Raw genomic sequence first — 15,198 nt, forward strand, 5'->3', positions numbered from 1 at the left:
AAACTCTTGGTACCTAGACAAAAATTAATTTACCATCACAATATATACAATGTCTAAAAAAACTATGGTATACAACTATAACATCTTGAAAAAAACACAAATGCAAGCAAATTATATTTAACAAAACAGCACAACAACTTGAAGACTCTAACTCTGTCTAGTGTGTTTAGCAGCAATCTTTTGTATACCAGCAAGCCTCCTGATCATTTTGCTACTGTATATATCTGCTCTTAAGGCCTAATAGATCAGACTCCTTTTCACAAAAAAAAAATAACAGAAAAAATAAACTCTGGCTCTGATAGTTCATATATTTTTATCCTGCACCCAACTTGGCATATCATTAAACTATTACATCATATTTGAAGGCCAAATATTAGCCAGCATCAGTCACAACAGATCATATATCATTAAACTTATATTGTACTCACAACAGTTCATATATCATTAAACTTATATTGATCAATAATTATCTAACTCTTATTCTGAAGCCTGTTAAGGCCTAATAGATGAGACTCCTCTTCACAAAAAAAATAAAACCAAAAAATTTAATTAACTTATATTAAACTCATATAGCAGATTATTGTACTCATTGAAGTCAGACAACACCTAATATGAACTAATAATTTCATAAGCCACTTACCGTGCGCACTTGCCAAGTTTTTCAGGGATCTTGCTCATTATATGCCATATGCACCAACGATGAATCGTGTTTGGCATGACTTCAGCTAGGGGCCTCCGCATAGCTGTCGCTTGGTCAGTCAAAATGGCACTAGGAGCTTTGTTGTTCATACAAGCTAGCCACTGCTGAAATATCCACCGAAAAGTATCGCAGTCTTCATGAGAAACAAGAGCACATCCCAACAACAACGATTGCCCGTGGTGGTTCACATCAACAAAGTTTGCAAATGGGAACTCATACTCATTTGTTAGGTATGTTGCGTCGAAGCATACCACATCCCCAAAGTCCTCATAAGCAACCCTACTTCTTGCATCCACCCACATCACATCCTTAAGCCTCCCTTCTTTATCCAACCGTTGGGCATGGAAAAAATTTTGGTTGTCGGATTGCATTTTTCCAAAAAACTCCATCATTGCCACCGAGTCCCCTCCAACCATCTTCAACCGCTTTTCCTTGTACACCTCATGTTGTAAGTCTTTGACGGTGAGACGCATTTTGTCCACTGCTTTTCGTTTGGATGCCATGCAACCGTGTATTTGAGAAACTGGTACACCTAGCTCATAGTAATCCATCAACGTCCTCCTCAAAGATGGGGTCAGGTGCTTCATGCGGTACTCCTTCACAAGCTTAGAATTTGCTGGATCATTCTGGTGATTATGCTCTAGGTGCACTGTCTTCAACACCCACAAGCCATCTTCATTCATTCTAGCATAAACACGGGCCTCACATTCACACTTTTTCGAAGTCCTCTTCATACTATGTAACTGATCCTCACATACCACCCCATCAACTAAACCACCTGAACCTCCAACAACCATTGCCTTTGCCCTCTTCTTGGCTTCCCTTCTAGCCCTCATGTCTGGTTTTCCCCAACACTCACACTTCCACGTGTTAGCTATTCTTTTTTTCCTGTTGTCCTTCTTACAATTTACACCTTGAACCCTAGACACTCCAAACCCCATCTGCTCAGCATACTCCTTATAGTAGGCTTCAACATCTTCCGTAGAAGGGAAGACCATCCCTTCCTTAGGCTCTTCAACAATTACTATCATGTCATTGCTACCAACTGCCATATCGTTGCTACCAACCACAGTGTGAGTTGTCTGAATTGTATTCAAGGGGGATAAATACCCAACATTCATGTTAACATCTTCACTAACAATATCTGCAACAACTGTGTCTTCTAAAACCTCCATATCAATACCCTCCATATCAATACCCTCCAACATATCAATGTTACTCCTCCTGAACTTAACTCCACTGCCCCTATCACCAACACCAACATTACTGCCCCTTATAACATCTTTACTAACACTATCTGCAAGAACTATGTCTTCTATACCCTCCATATGAATATCCTCCTAAACTTAACTCCACTCTTATAACATCAAAAACAATTCACTTCCACCCTTCAAAAGCAGAACACCAACAGAATTATGATACAAATTGAAACAATCATAACTCTCCGAACAAAGTACGACAATTCAACAAACACATTTTGGCATCACACAAGACTATAACATAGTTTTATAAAGTATGAATTGAATTTTTATCCAAAATCAATCAACAATTATCAGAACTTCAAACCCCATTATAACAGATCGCATTACATATCATTATTGTACAAATTAAAACAACCATAGTCTGTGTAACTACAACCAATTTAAAAAAGTATGAAAAATCGACCAAGACAACACGTTTTTGCAGTAACAAGACAACAACACATTCTCATATTTTCCATTTTACACCCTTTAAAACAAAATCAATTACCCATTTTCAGCCAATTTGTACCATTTCAACATAGGAATGTCAACGCATAACCCCATTACTTTCAATTATTCTGATTTCGGTCTCAATTGTGAATTCAATTTGACCAAAACCCTAGAACCAGAACAACAGATCAGAACAAAAATTAACATGAAGGGATGAAGAAGAAAGAATAGAAAACTTCACCAACCTGTTATCTTCGACGGATTTCCGACAACTTGAAGACCCAATTAAGTCATCTGGCAGGTGAGGAGAGGTTATGAGCTCTGATAGAGTTGAGGAGAGCTGTGAACTAATTCAGAAAGTGGTGAGAGGAGCTCAGCTAATTCTGTTATTCCGTTTTCTTGTTACGCCATTATTCAACCAATTTGACACATAAGCTGTCCCCACGAAATCCGACTCAACATCTCAGTAAGTGAAAAACATCAAAATATTTTCAAAACTGCCATTGTGAGGAACAAACTTGTTTCTCACGTTGAGCAACTAGGGCTCTCTCCAAAAAAACAAAGATGATAAATAAAACAAAAAAATAAATAATTAGAAAAAAAAATAAAGAAATACAAAAAATTCATTGCCACACGTGACGACTGATTCAACAACACAACACACCAACCATTGCTAGCAAAAAACAAAGACTATAAATAAAACCAAAAAAATAAAATAAATCATTGACACGTGATGAATGATTAAATAAACACACCTACCAAACAACCTAAAGAGTTAAAAAAAAATAAAAATAAATAAAGGGTTGTTGGGACAAGGAGGGAATTTAGGGAAAACGATATACTGTTCAACCACCCTTTTTGCCCAAAGCATCTTTTCTCTTTTTAGAATGTTAAGGAGATCGAAGATTTACTTATATACACAGTCACAAAATCCAAAACATGAACAATAATTCGATAACTATGTACATCAATAAATAATACATGCCAAAAGACCCATACTCTATAACACTTGTACATATCTTAACAATGCAGAATTTTATCAATTGAGATTTGACTACTCTTATAGCTCTACATAAATCTTATCATTGAGAAATATCACCCAAAAAAAAAAAAAAAGGTGATGCGACATGTGGAACAACGTTAATAGTGATGAGACATAACATTGCTAACAAAAAACAAAGACCATAAATAAAACAAAAAAAATAATTAGAAAAAAAAAAGGAAAACAAGATATTCATTGACACACGTGACGACTGATTGAACAACACATCACACCTACCATTGCTACCAAAAAACAAAGACCATAAATAAAACCCCCAAAAACAAAAAAAAAAAAAACATTGACACGTGATGACTAACTGAATAAACACACCTACCAAACAACCTAAAGAGTAAATAAAAAGGAGCAAGGGTTGTTGGGACATTGAGGGAATTTTGGGAAACCGATATACTATTCAATTACCCTTTTGTCCAAAATATTTTTTCTCTTTTTAGAATGTTAGAGAGATCGAACATTTACTTATATACACAGTCACAAAATCCAAAACATGAACAGTAATTCAATAACTATGCATATCAATAAATAATACATGCCAAAAGACCCATTCTCTATAACACTTGTACATATCTTAACATAGCAGAAGTTTATCAATTGAGATTTGACTGCTCATATAGCTACACATAAATCTTATCATTGAGAATTATCACCCTATAAGAAAAGATGGTGATTGCGACGTGTGGAACAAGGTCGATAGTGATGAGATACAACATTGCTAGCAAAAACACAAATACCATAAATTAAGCAAAAAAAATTAGAAAAAAAGTAAAACAAAAAATTCATTAACGTGTGACGACTGCTTGAACAACAAAAGACACTTACCATTGCTAGCAAATAACAAAGACCATAAATAAAACTAAAAAAAAAAATCATTTACAAGTGATGAGAGACTGAATAAACACACCTACCAACCAACCTAAAGAGTAAAAAAAACAAGACCAAAGTTTGTTGGGACATGGAGGGAATGTAGAGAAAACGATATACTGTTCAACTACCCTTTTTGCGTAAAACATCTTTTCTCTTTTTAAAATGTCAGAGAGATCGAAAATTTACTTATATACACAGTCACAAAATCCATAACATGAACAATAATTCGATAACTATGCACATTAATAAATAACACATGCCAAAAGACCCATATTCTATAACACTTGTACATATCTTAACAACGTTGAAGTTTGTCAATTGTGATTTGACTACTCTTATAACTGTACATAAATCTTATCATATTGAGAAATAACACCCAAAAAAAAAGAAGGTGATGCGACTTGTAGAATAAAGTCAATAGTAATGAGACATAACATTGCTAGCAAAAAACAAAGGCCATAAAAAAAAGGAAATTTTGATTTTTACCACCTACAAATAACGACTTTATTGAATTTACCACCTCCAAAAAAAAATATTTACTTTACCACCTCATAAAAAAATTAAACATCAGTTTTCCCACCTAAGCCTAACTCCGGTGACGGAAACCGCCAGTGGGGCCCGCCATAACAGCTAGTTTTTGAAATTATCCCCAAATTCTCTCGATTTTCCTTCTATTTAAACCAACCTTCTTCATTTCCACATCAAATTGTTGAAGATTGAAGTTTTTTTTTGCGATTTTCTTCACAAATCCTTAATTTGGGTAGTAAATGAGCCAAAGTTCATCTTATAATTTGCTTATAGCTTGGTTTTTGGTCTGATTTGTATCCTTAATGGCTTAAGGATTGCAAACAAAAACGTGTTTGATCTTATAAATACCGAATCCGTGGATGAGCAGCAACAATTACTCGTACCTGAGCTGCTTCAATTTCTGTTTCCTGAACCTGATTGTTATATGACAGAGGTTTCAGAAAACAGACGACGACGAAGAATAGATCCGACTTCTGGAAAAAAATTGTTCTCGTAATTCAGAGGTAGTGTGACCATTTCTACTGCCAAATTTTCATTGAAGTTAATTGTATTTGAACACAATTACCATAATCTAACCCTAATTTTACTGCCCAATTGAAATATCAAAAACCCCCAAATTAATTTACACTTACATGAACCCTAATTATTTACAATATGAAATTGGGGTTGAATTAATAACAGAAAACATGCAATTTCAATTATACTTAGCAATTGTAACATAATCACGCAAACAATTGCAAAAAATTACAACAGAATTCATGAAAATTGCTTACCTTTTCGCTGTTTGTCGTCGAACAGTTCAATTGATTCAGGGCCGAGTACAATCTTCAATAATTTGATAATTTGAGGATGTGGGATTGATAAGGATCACCCAAAATCAGAATTTGTGAAGAAAATGGCAAAAAAAAACTTCAATCTTCACGAAATAGATGTAGAAATGAAGAAGTTAGGTTTAAATCAAAGGGAAATCGGGAGAATTTGGGGATAATTTCAAAAACTAGCTATTATGGCGGGCCCCACTGGCAGTTTCCGTCACCGGAGTTAGACTTAGGTGGGAAAACTGATGTTTAATTTTTTTTTATGAGGTGGTAAAGTAAATCTTTTTTTTTTTTTGGAGGTGGTAAATTCAATAAAGTCGTTATTTGAAGGTGGTAAAAATCAAAATTTCCTATTAAAAAAAAAAAAAAAAGAGAAGTAAAATAAAAAAAAAAAATTCGTTGAAACATGTGACGACTGATTAAACAACACAACACACCTACCATTGCTACCAAAAAAACAAAGACCATAAATTAAAAAAAAAAAAAAAAAAAAAAAAAAAAAAAAAAAAAAAAAAAATCATTGACACGTGATGACTGACTGAATAACACACCTACCAAACAACCTAAAGAGTAAAAAAAAAAAGGGAGCAAGGGTTGTTGGGACATTGAGGGAATTTTGGGAAACCGATATACTGTTCAACTACCCTTTTTGTCCAAAACATTTTTTCTCTTTTTAGAATGTTAGAGAAATCAAACATTTATTTATATACACAGTCACAAAATCCAAAACATGAACAATAATTCGATTACTATGCACATCAATAAATAATAAATGCCAAAAGATCCATACTCTATAACAACCTAAAGAGTAAAAAAAAAGGAGCAAGGGTTGTTGGGACATTGAGGGAATTTTGGTAAACCGGTATACTGTTCAACTACCCTTTTTGTCAAAAACATTTTTTTCTCTTTTTAGAATGTTAGAGAAATCAAACATTTATTTATATACACAGTCACAAAATTCAAAACATGAACAGTAATTCGATTACTATGCACATCAATAAATAATAAATGCCAAAAGACCCATACTCTATAACACTTGTACATATCTTAACATAGCAGAAATTTATCAATTGAGATTTGACTACTCATATAGCTGTAAAGAAATCTTATCATTGAGAACTATCACCCTAAAAAAATTGGTAATGCGACGTGTGAAACAAGGTCGATAGTGATAAAACACAACATTGCTAGCAAAAAACACAAAGACCATAAATAAAACAAAAAAGAATTAGAAAAAAAAAACAAAAAAAAAAAATTCATTGCCACACGTGACGACTGATTCAACAACACAACACACCTACCATTGCTAGCAAAAAACAAAGACCATAAATAAAACCAAAAAAAAAATCATTTACACGTGATGAGTGACCGAATAAACACATCTACCAACCTACCTAAAGAGTAAAAAAAAAAACACGAAAAGACAACACATACAAGCCTAGTATGTGGGCCGCCTAGTATGTGAAGGCCCACATACAACAATTGCTGGCAAACTCTTATTGGCTCACAAAATGGGGCCCACTTTTTCCCAAAACAAAATTTTCAACAAAAAGTTTCAGCCAAAATTTGAACTTTTTCCCAAAATTTCAACCACTAAATTTTGAAATTGAAATTTTTTTTGGAAAGAAAATTATTTTTTTTTATTTGGCTTTCTCAAAAATACCAAAAAAAAAAAAAAGTTTTGGTCTTCTCTTGTCGCTGCCATCTTCTTCAATTACTCCAATTTTTTTTTTTAATTGTTGATCTTTTAATGTTGATATTTTCTTTTATTTTTCTAGTATAATATAATACCAAAGCATGATTCTCGTATGCTAATTCTCCACTATCAATGTTTCAAATCCGTGTTTCTTTTTTTTCTCAACCCTACAACACCACCTCGATTTCTCTGTTTTTCTCTCCTCATTCAACTCTAATTCGCAACAATTTTTTAAATCCAGTTTCATTTTTCCCCTGTTTTCAACTCATCTTCATGCCAAAATTCCTATTTTTCTTGTTTTTCCACTTCCGATTTTTTCCCTTTTTTTCCTGACTTCGTCGCCATAGTTAATGGTTGATTCTCCTCTGTTGTCTTCACTGCTGTTCAATATTATATATATATATATATATATATATATAATATTGTGAAGTTCCATTGAAAGTGTTGCCCAAATTTGAGGGGAAGAGATGGCGCCAATTTACTCTGGAATTCTTTTGCTCACGATTCCTCATGGCGCAAATTTAATTGCCCACTTAATTTTCCCCCTCTTTTACCTATTTCCCCTCCTAATTTCCTACTCTTTTTTTTTCTTCACTTTTGACGTGTCACACACCCAACGGTGTTGTATGTGGACAGTGGACCTACACATACTAGCATTGTATGTGTAGCATCACTCAAAAAACCAAAACCAAGGTTTGTTGGGACATGGAGGGAATTTTGGGGAAAAGATATATTATTCAACTACCCTTTTTGCCCAAGATATCTTTTCCCTTTTTAGAATGTTAGAAAGATCGAAGATTTACATATATACACAGTCACAAAATCCAAAACATGAACAATAATTCGATAACTATGCACATCAATAAATAATACATTCCAAAAGACCCATACTCTATAACACTTGTACATATCTTAACAATGTTGAACTTTGTCAATTGCGATTTGACTACTCCTATAACTGTGCATAAATCTTATCATTGAGAATTATCACAAAAAAGGAAAATGGTGATGCGACGTGTGGAACAAAGTCAATAAGATGAGACACAACATTGCTAGCAAAAAACAAAGACCATAAATAAAAAAAAAAAAAGAATTAGAAAAAAAAGTAAAATAAAAAATTCATTGAAACACGTGACAATTGATAGAACAACACAATACACCTATCATTGCTAGCAAAAAACAAAGACCATAAAAAAAAACCAAAAAAAAAAATTGACACGTAATGACTGACTCAATAAACACACCTACCAAACAACCTAAAGAGTAAAAAAAAAGGAGCAAGGGTTGTTGGGACATGGAGGGAATTTCGGAAAACCGATATACTGTTCAACTACCCTTTTTGTCCAAAATATTTTTTCTCTTTTTAGAATGTTAGAGAGATCGAACATTTACTTATATACACAGTCACAAAATCCAAAACATGAACAGTAATTCGATAACTATGCACATCAATAAATAATACATGCCAAAAGACCCATATTCTATAACACTTGTACATATCTTAACATAACATAAGTTTATCAATTGAGATTTGACTACTCATATAGCTGTACGGAAATTTTATCATTGAGAATTATCACACTAAAAAAAAGATGGCGATGCGACGTGTGGAACAAGGGCGATAGTGATGAGACACGGCAAAAACACAAAGACCATAAATTTTTTTAAAAAAAACATAGAAAAAATGTAAAACAAAATATCCATTAACACGTGACGACCGATTGAACAACACAACACACTTACCATTACTAGCAAAAAACAAAGACCATAAATAAAACAAAAAAAAAATCATTTACACGTACCCAACCAACCTAAAGAGTAAAAACACGAAAAAGCTACACATACAATAACTGCTGGCAAACACTCATTGGCTCACAAAATGGGGCCCACTTTTTCTTAAATCTAAATTTTCATTAAAAAGTTTCGGCCAAAATTTGAACTTTTTCACAAAATTTCAACCACCAAATTTTGAAATTGAATTTTTTTTTTCGCCTTTTTTTTTTTTACAGAAAATTATTTATATTTTAATTTTTTTTTTATTTGGCTTTCTGATAAATACCAAAAAAAAAAAAAAAAAAAAAGAGTTTTTGTCTTTTATTATCGCCTCCATCTTCTTCAATTACTCCAATTTTTTTTTTTAAATTTTTTTTTTAATGTTGATATTTTTTTTAAAATTTTATGGTAGAATGTAACACCAAAGCATGATTGTCCTATGCTAATTCTCCACTATCAATGTTTCAAGTCTGTGTTTCTTTTCTTCTCAACCCTACAACACCACCTAAATTTCTCTGTTTCTCTATCCTTATTCAACTCTAATTCGCATTAATTTCTTTAACTAGTTCCATTTTCCCCTGTTTTCAGCTCATCTTCATGCCCAAATCCCTATTTTTCATGCTTTTCCACTTCCGATTTTTTCCCTTTTTTTCCTGACTTCGTCGCCATAGTTAATGGCTTATATATATATATATATATATATATATATATATATATATATATATATATATATATATATAATAGTGAAGTTCCATTGAAAGTGTTGCCCAAATTTGAGGGGAAGAGATGGCGCCAATTTACCCGGGAATTCTTCCGCTCACGAATCTTCATGGCGCCAATTTGCCCACCTATTTTCCCCATTCCCCCCTATTTCCTCCTCTCTTTTTTTCTTCACGTTTGACGTGTCACACACCCAACGGTGTTGTATGTGAACCTTCACATACTAGCATTGTATGTGTAGAGCATCACTCAAAAAAACAAGACCAAGGTTTGTTGGGACATGGAGGGAATTTTGGGAAAATGATATATTATTCAACTACCCTTTTTGCCCAAAATATCTTTTCTCTTTTTAGAATGTTAGAAAGATCGAAGATTTACTTATATACCCAGTCACAAAATCCAAACACATGAACAGTAATTAGATAACTATGCACATCAATAAATAATACATGCCAAAAGACCTATACTCTATAACACTTGTACATATCTTAACAATGTTGAACTTTGTCGATTGCGATTTGACTACTCCTATAACTGTACATAAATCTTATCATTGAGAATTATCACAAAAAAAAAAAAAAAAAAAAAGATGGTGATGCGACGTGTGGAATAAAGTCAATAGTGATGAGACACATCAATGCTAGCAAAAAACAAAGACCATAAATAAAACAAGAAAAAAAGAATTAGAAAAAAAGTAAAATAAAATATTCATTGAAACACGTGACGATTGATAGAACAACACAATACACCTACCATTGCTAGCAAAAAACAAAGACCATAAATAAAACCAAAAAAAAAAACATTAACATGTGATGACTGACTCAATAAACACACCTACCAAACAACCTAAAGAGTAAAAAAAAAGGAGCAAGGGTTGTTGGGACATGAAGGGAATTTTGGAAAATCGATATACTGTTGAACTACCCTTTTTGTCCAAAACATTTTTTCTCTTTTTAAAATGTCAGAGAGATCGAACATTTACTTATATACACAGTCACAAAATCCAAAACATGAACAATAATTCGATAACTATGCACATCAATAAATAATACATGCCAAAAGACCCATATTCTATAACACTTGTACATATCTTAACATAGCAGAAGTTTATCAATTGAGATTTGACTACTCATATAGTTGTACGGAAATATTATCATTGAGAATTTTCACACTAAAAAAAAAGAAGGTGATGCGACGTGTGGAACAAGGTCGATAGTGATGAGATACAACATTGATAGCAAAAACACAAAGACCATAAATAAAACAAAAAAAAAAGAATAAATGTAAAACAAAAAACCATTAACACGTGACGACCGATTGAACAACACAACACACTTACCATTGCTAGCAAAAAACAAAGACCATAAATAAAACAAAAAAAAAAAATCATTTACACGTGATGAGTTACGGAATAAACACACCTACCTAAAGAGTAAAAAAATACGAAAAGGTTACACATACAAGCCTAGTATGTGAAGGCCCACATACAACAACTGCTGGAAAACTCTCATTGGCTCACAAAATGAGGCCCACTTTTTCCCAAAACCAAATTTTCAACAAAAAGTTTCAGCCAAAATTTGAACTTTTTCTCAAAATTTCAACCACTAACTTTTTAAATTGATTTTTTTAATTTTTTTTTATTTGGCTTCCTGAAAATACCCAAAAAAAAAGAGTTTTGGTCTTCTCTTATCGCCGCCATCTTCTTCAATTACTCCAATTTTTTTTTTTTTAATGTTGATCTTTTTAATGTTGATATTTTCTTTTAATTTTCTGGTAGAATATAACACCAAAGCATGATTCTCCTATGTTGATTTTCCACTATCAATGTTTCAAGTCCGTATTTCTTTTCTTCTCAACCCTACAACACCGGCAAAATACAAGTTGATCAATTTGTTTTGTCAATCAACAGGGTAAAATCGTCTTTTTCATCATTAAACCTGGGGCATTTGGGTAATTGAACGTATTTTGACTCAGCAACCTTGCCACATATGCACATCTACGTGTGTTTTGCTGAGTAACGACGTATCCCAAATTTATGTCTCACAACGTTACGTCAAATTTGTCCGTTATGTCTTCATCTACCCTATGGCCCATACCCCATAAATCATCACTGCAGTTAACCCACTTTAAATTGTGAAGCAATTTAATTTTGAAACTGCTATTGTGAATATATATGGGCTTTGGTATGTATTATGTAATGCAGTTAATTTGTATTCGACTTTTATTGTGTATATATGGGCTTTGCTATGTTTTATTTAGACCAATTTTTTATTGTCAGATTTGGTTAATAATTTTATAAAACTATTACTTGATGTGTTTAATTTTTTTTTTTTTTAATTATTCAGATTTGGTTTTGCTATGTTTTAGTTATACCAATTTTTATAACTCAGATTTTGGTTAATAATTTTATAAAGGTATTTAATCCAGTGTTTAAAAAAAATCGTATAAAAAAAATTATTTGTTATTATGAGTAAAAAAAAATCAATTACATATCTGGGTGCCTATACGAGTAGTTGAATCGTTTTGTTAATATGGATGATATAGACCAAGTAAATTCATTATTATCTAACTAAATTGCTTACATTTTTGTGTGAGGATCAACAAAGTTTTTGAAATCAATCAAATTTAAAATAAAAAATGAACTTAATGTGTATTCGACTTACCCAACAACCCGATTGATTCGATACCAAATTCACTCACATCGAGCTTCTCGTTGCGAGATCACTTGCTAGAACTAACAATGGAGCAGAAGGAAGTGTGGATTTTTGAATTCCACATGTTATGTGGATATAAATAAGACAAATCTATGGGATAAGAACTTGACGTTGACGCTCGGCTACTAGCTACAACAAACTAACGCACGTTAAATCGCTTCCTACCTACTCAGCAGGTGACTAAGTACCGGCATTCATAACACCCTTATGTGGACGTTTGCTGTTCACTTTATTTCAAAAAGAGCCATTTTGATTGACAAGTTAAATTGATCAAAAAGATCAATGGGGGCGCGCTCTACAACACCACCTCAATTTCTCTGTTTTTTCTCCTCATTCAACTCTAATTCGCATCAATTTCTTTATCCAGATCCATTTTCCCCTTGTTTTCAGCTCATCTTCATGCCCAAATCCCTATTTTTATTGTTTTTCCACTTTCGATTTTTTCCCCTTTTTTCCTGACTTCGTCGCCATAGTTAATGGCTGATTCTCCTCTATTGTCTTCACTGCTGTTCATGGGTATATATATATATATATATATATATATATATATATATATATATATATATATATATATATATATATATATATATATATATATATATATATATATATATATATATATATATAAATTGTGAAGTTCCATTGAAAGTGTTGCCCAAATTTGAGGGGAAGAGATGAAGCCAATTTACCCGGGAATTCTTCCACTCACGATTCTTCATGGTGCCAATTTGCCCACCTATTTTCCGCATTTCCCCCCCTTATTTCCTCCTCTTTTTTTTTTTCTTCACTTTTAACGTGTCACACACCCAACGGTGTTGTATGTGGACCTACACATACTAGCATTGTATGTGTAGCATTACTCAAAAAAACAAGACCAAGGTTTATTGGGACATGGAGGGAATTTTGGGAAAACGATATATTGTTCAACTACCCTTTTTGCCCAAAACATCTTATCTCTTTTTAGAATATTAGAGATACCGAAGATTTACTTATATACACAGTCACAAAATCCAAAACATGAACAGTAATTCGATAAATATGCACATTAATAAATAATACATGCCAAAAGACCCATACTCTATACACTTGTACATATCTTAACAATGCAGAAGTTTATCAATTGCTATTTGACTACTCCTATTGCTGTACATAAATCTTATCATCAGAATTATCACAAAAAAAAAAAAAAAAAAAAGATGGTGATGCGACGTGTGGAACAAAAGTCAATAGTGATGAGACAAAACATTGCTAGCAAAAAACAAAGACCATAAATAAAAAAAAAAAAAAAGAATTAGAAAAAAAAAAGGAAAATAAAAAATTCATTGAAATATGTGACGACTATTGAACAACACAACACTACTATCATTGCTAGCAAAAAACAAAGACCATAAATAAAACCAAAAAAATAAAAAAATCATTGACACGTGATGACTGACTGAACAAACACACCTACGAAACAAGCTTAAGAGTAAAAAAAAAAAAAAGGCCAAGGGTTGTTGGGACATGGAAGGACTTTTGGGAAAACAATATACTGTTCAACTACCCATTTTGCCCAAAACATCTTTTCTCTTTTTAAAATGTTAGAGAGATCGAAGATTTACTTATATATATAGTCACAAAATCCAAAACATGAACAGTTTTTCGTTAACTATGCACATCAATAAATAATACATGCTAAAAGACCCATACTCTATAACACTTGTACATATCTTAACAATGCAGAGTTTGTAATTTGTCATTTGACTACTCCTATAGCTGTACATAAATCTTATCATTGAGAATTATCACAAAAAAAAAAAAAAAAAAAATGGTGATGCGACGTGTGGAATAAAGTCAATATTGATGAGACACAACATTGCTAGCAAAAAACAAAGACTATAAATAAAACAAAAAAAAAAGAATAAGAAAAAAAAGGAAAACAAAAAAATCATTGACACGCGTGACGACTGATTGAACAACACAACACACCTACCATTGATAGCAAAAAACAAATACCATAAATAAAACAAAAAAAAAATCAAATCATTGGCACGTGATTACTGACTGAATATACACACCTATCAAACAACCTAAAGAGCAAAAAAAAAAAAAAATAGACGGGAATTTTGGAAAAGATATACTGTTCAACTACCCTTTTTGTCCAAAATATTTTTTTCTCTTTTTAGAATGTTATAGAGATCGAAGATTTACTTATATACACAGTCACAAAATCCAAAACATGAACAGTAATTCGATAACTATACACATCAATAAATAATACATGCCAAAAGACCCATACTCTATAACACTTGTACATATCTTAACAATGTTGAACTTTGTCAATTGCGATTTGACTACTCCTATAACTATGCATAAATCTTATCATTGAGAATTATCACAAAAAAAAAAAAAAATGGGAAATTCTCAATGGTGCTCTTAAACTTTTTGTTTTTCTCAATGGTAAACATCAAAAAAATAAATTATCTTTGGTAATCAGATATTTGTGTTACTAATTTAGTGGTAACATTTATGAGATTAATTTATAATTATAAAGCTAACCATAGTTAACTAAAGGCGAAATGACTAATATATCCTTAAAAATCAGATTTTTTTTTTAACAATTAAAAAGGATAAATAAAAAATTCACCCACCAAC

Source organism: Chenopodium album, chromosome 8, assembly GCF_948465745.1.
Source record: "Chenopodium album chromosome 8, dcCheAlbu1.1, whole genome shotgun sequence".
NCBI lineage: Eukaryota > Viridiplantae > Streptophyta > Magnoliopsida > Caryophyllales > Amaranthaceae > Chenopodium > Chenopodium album.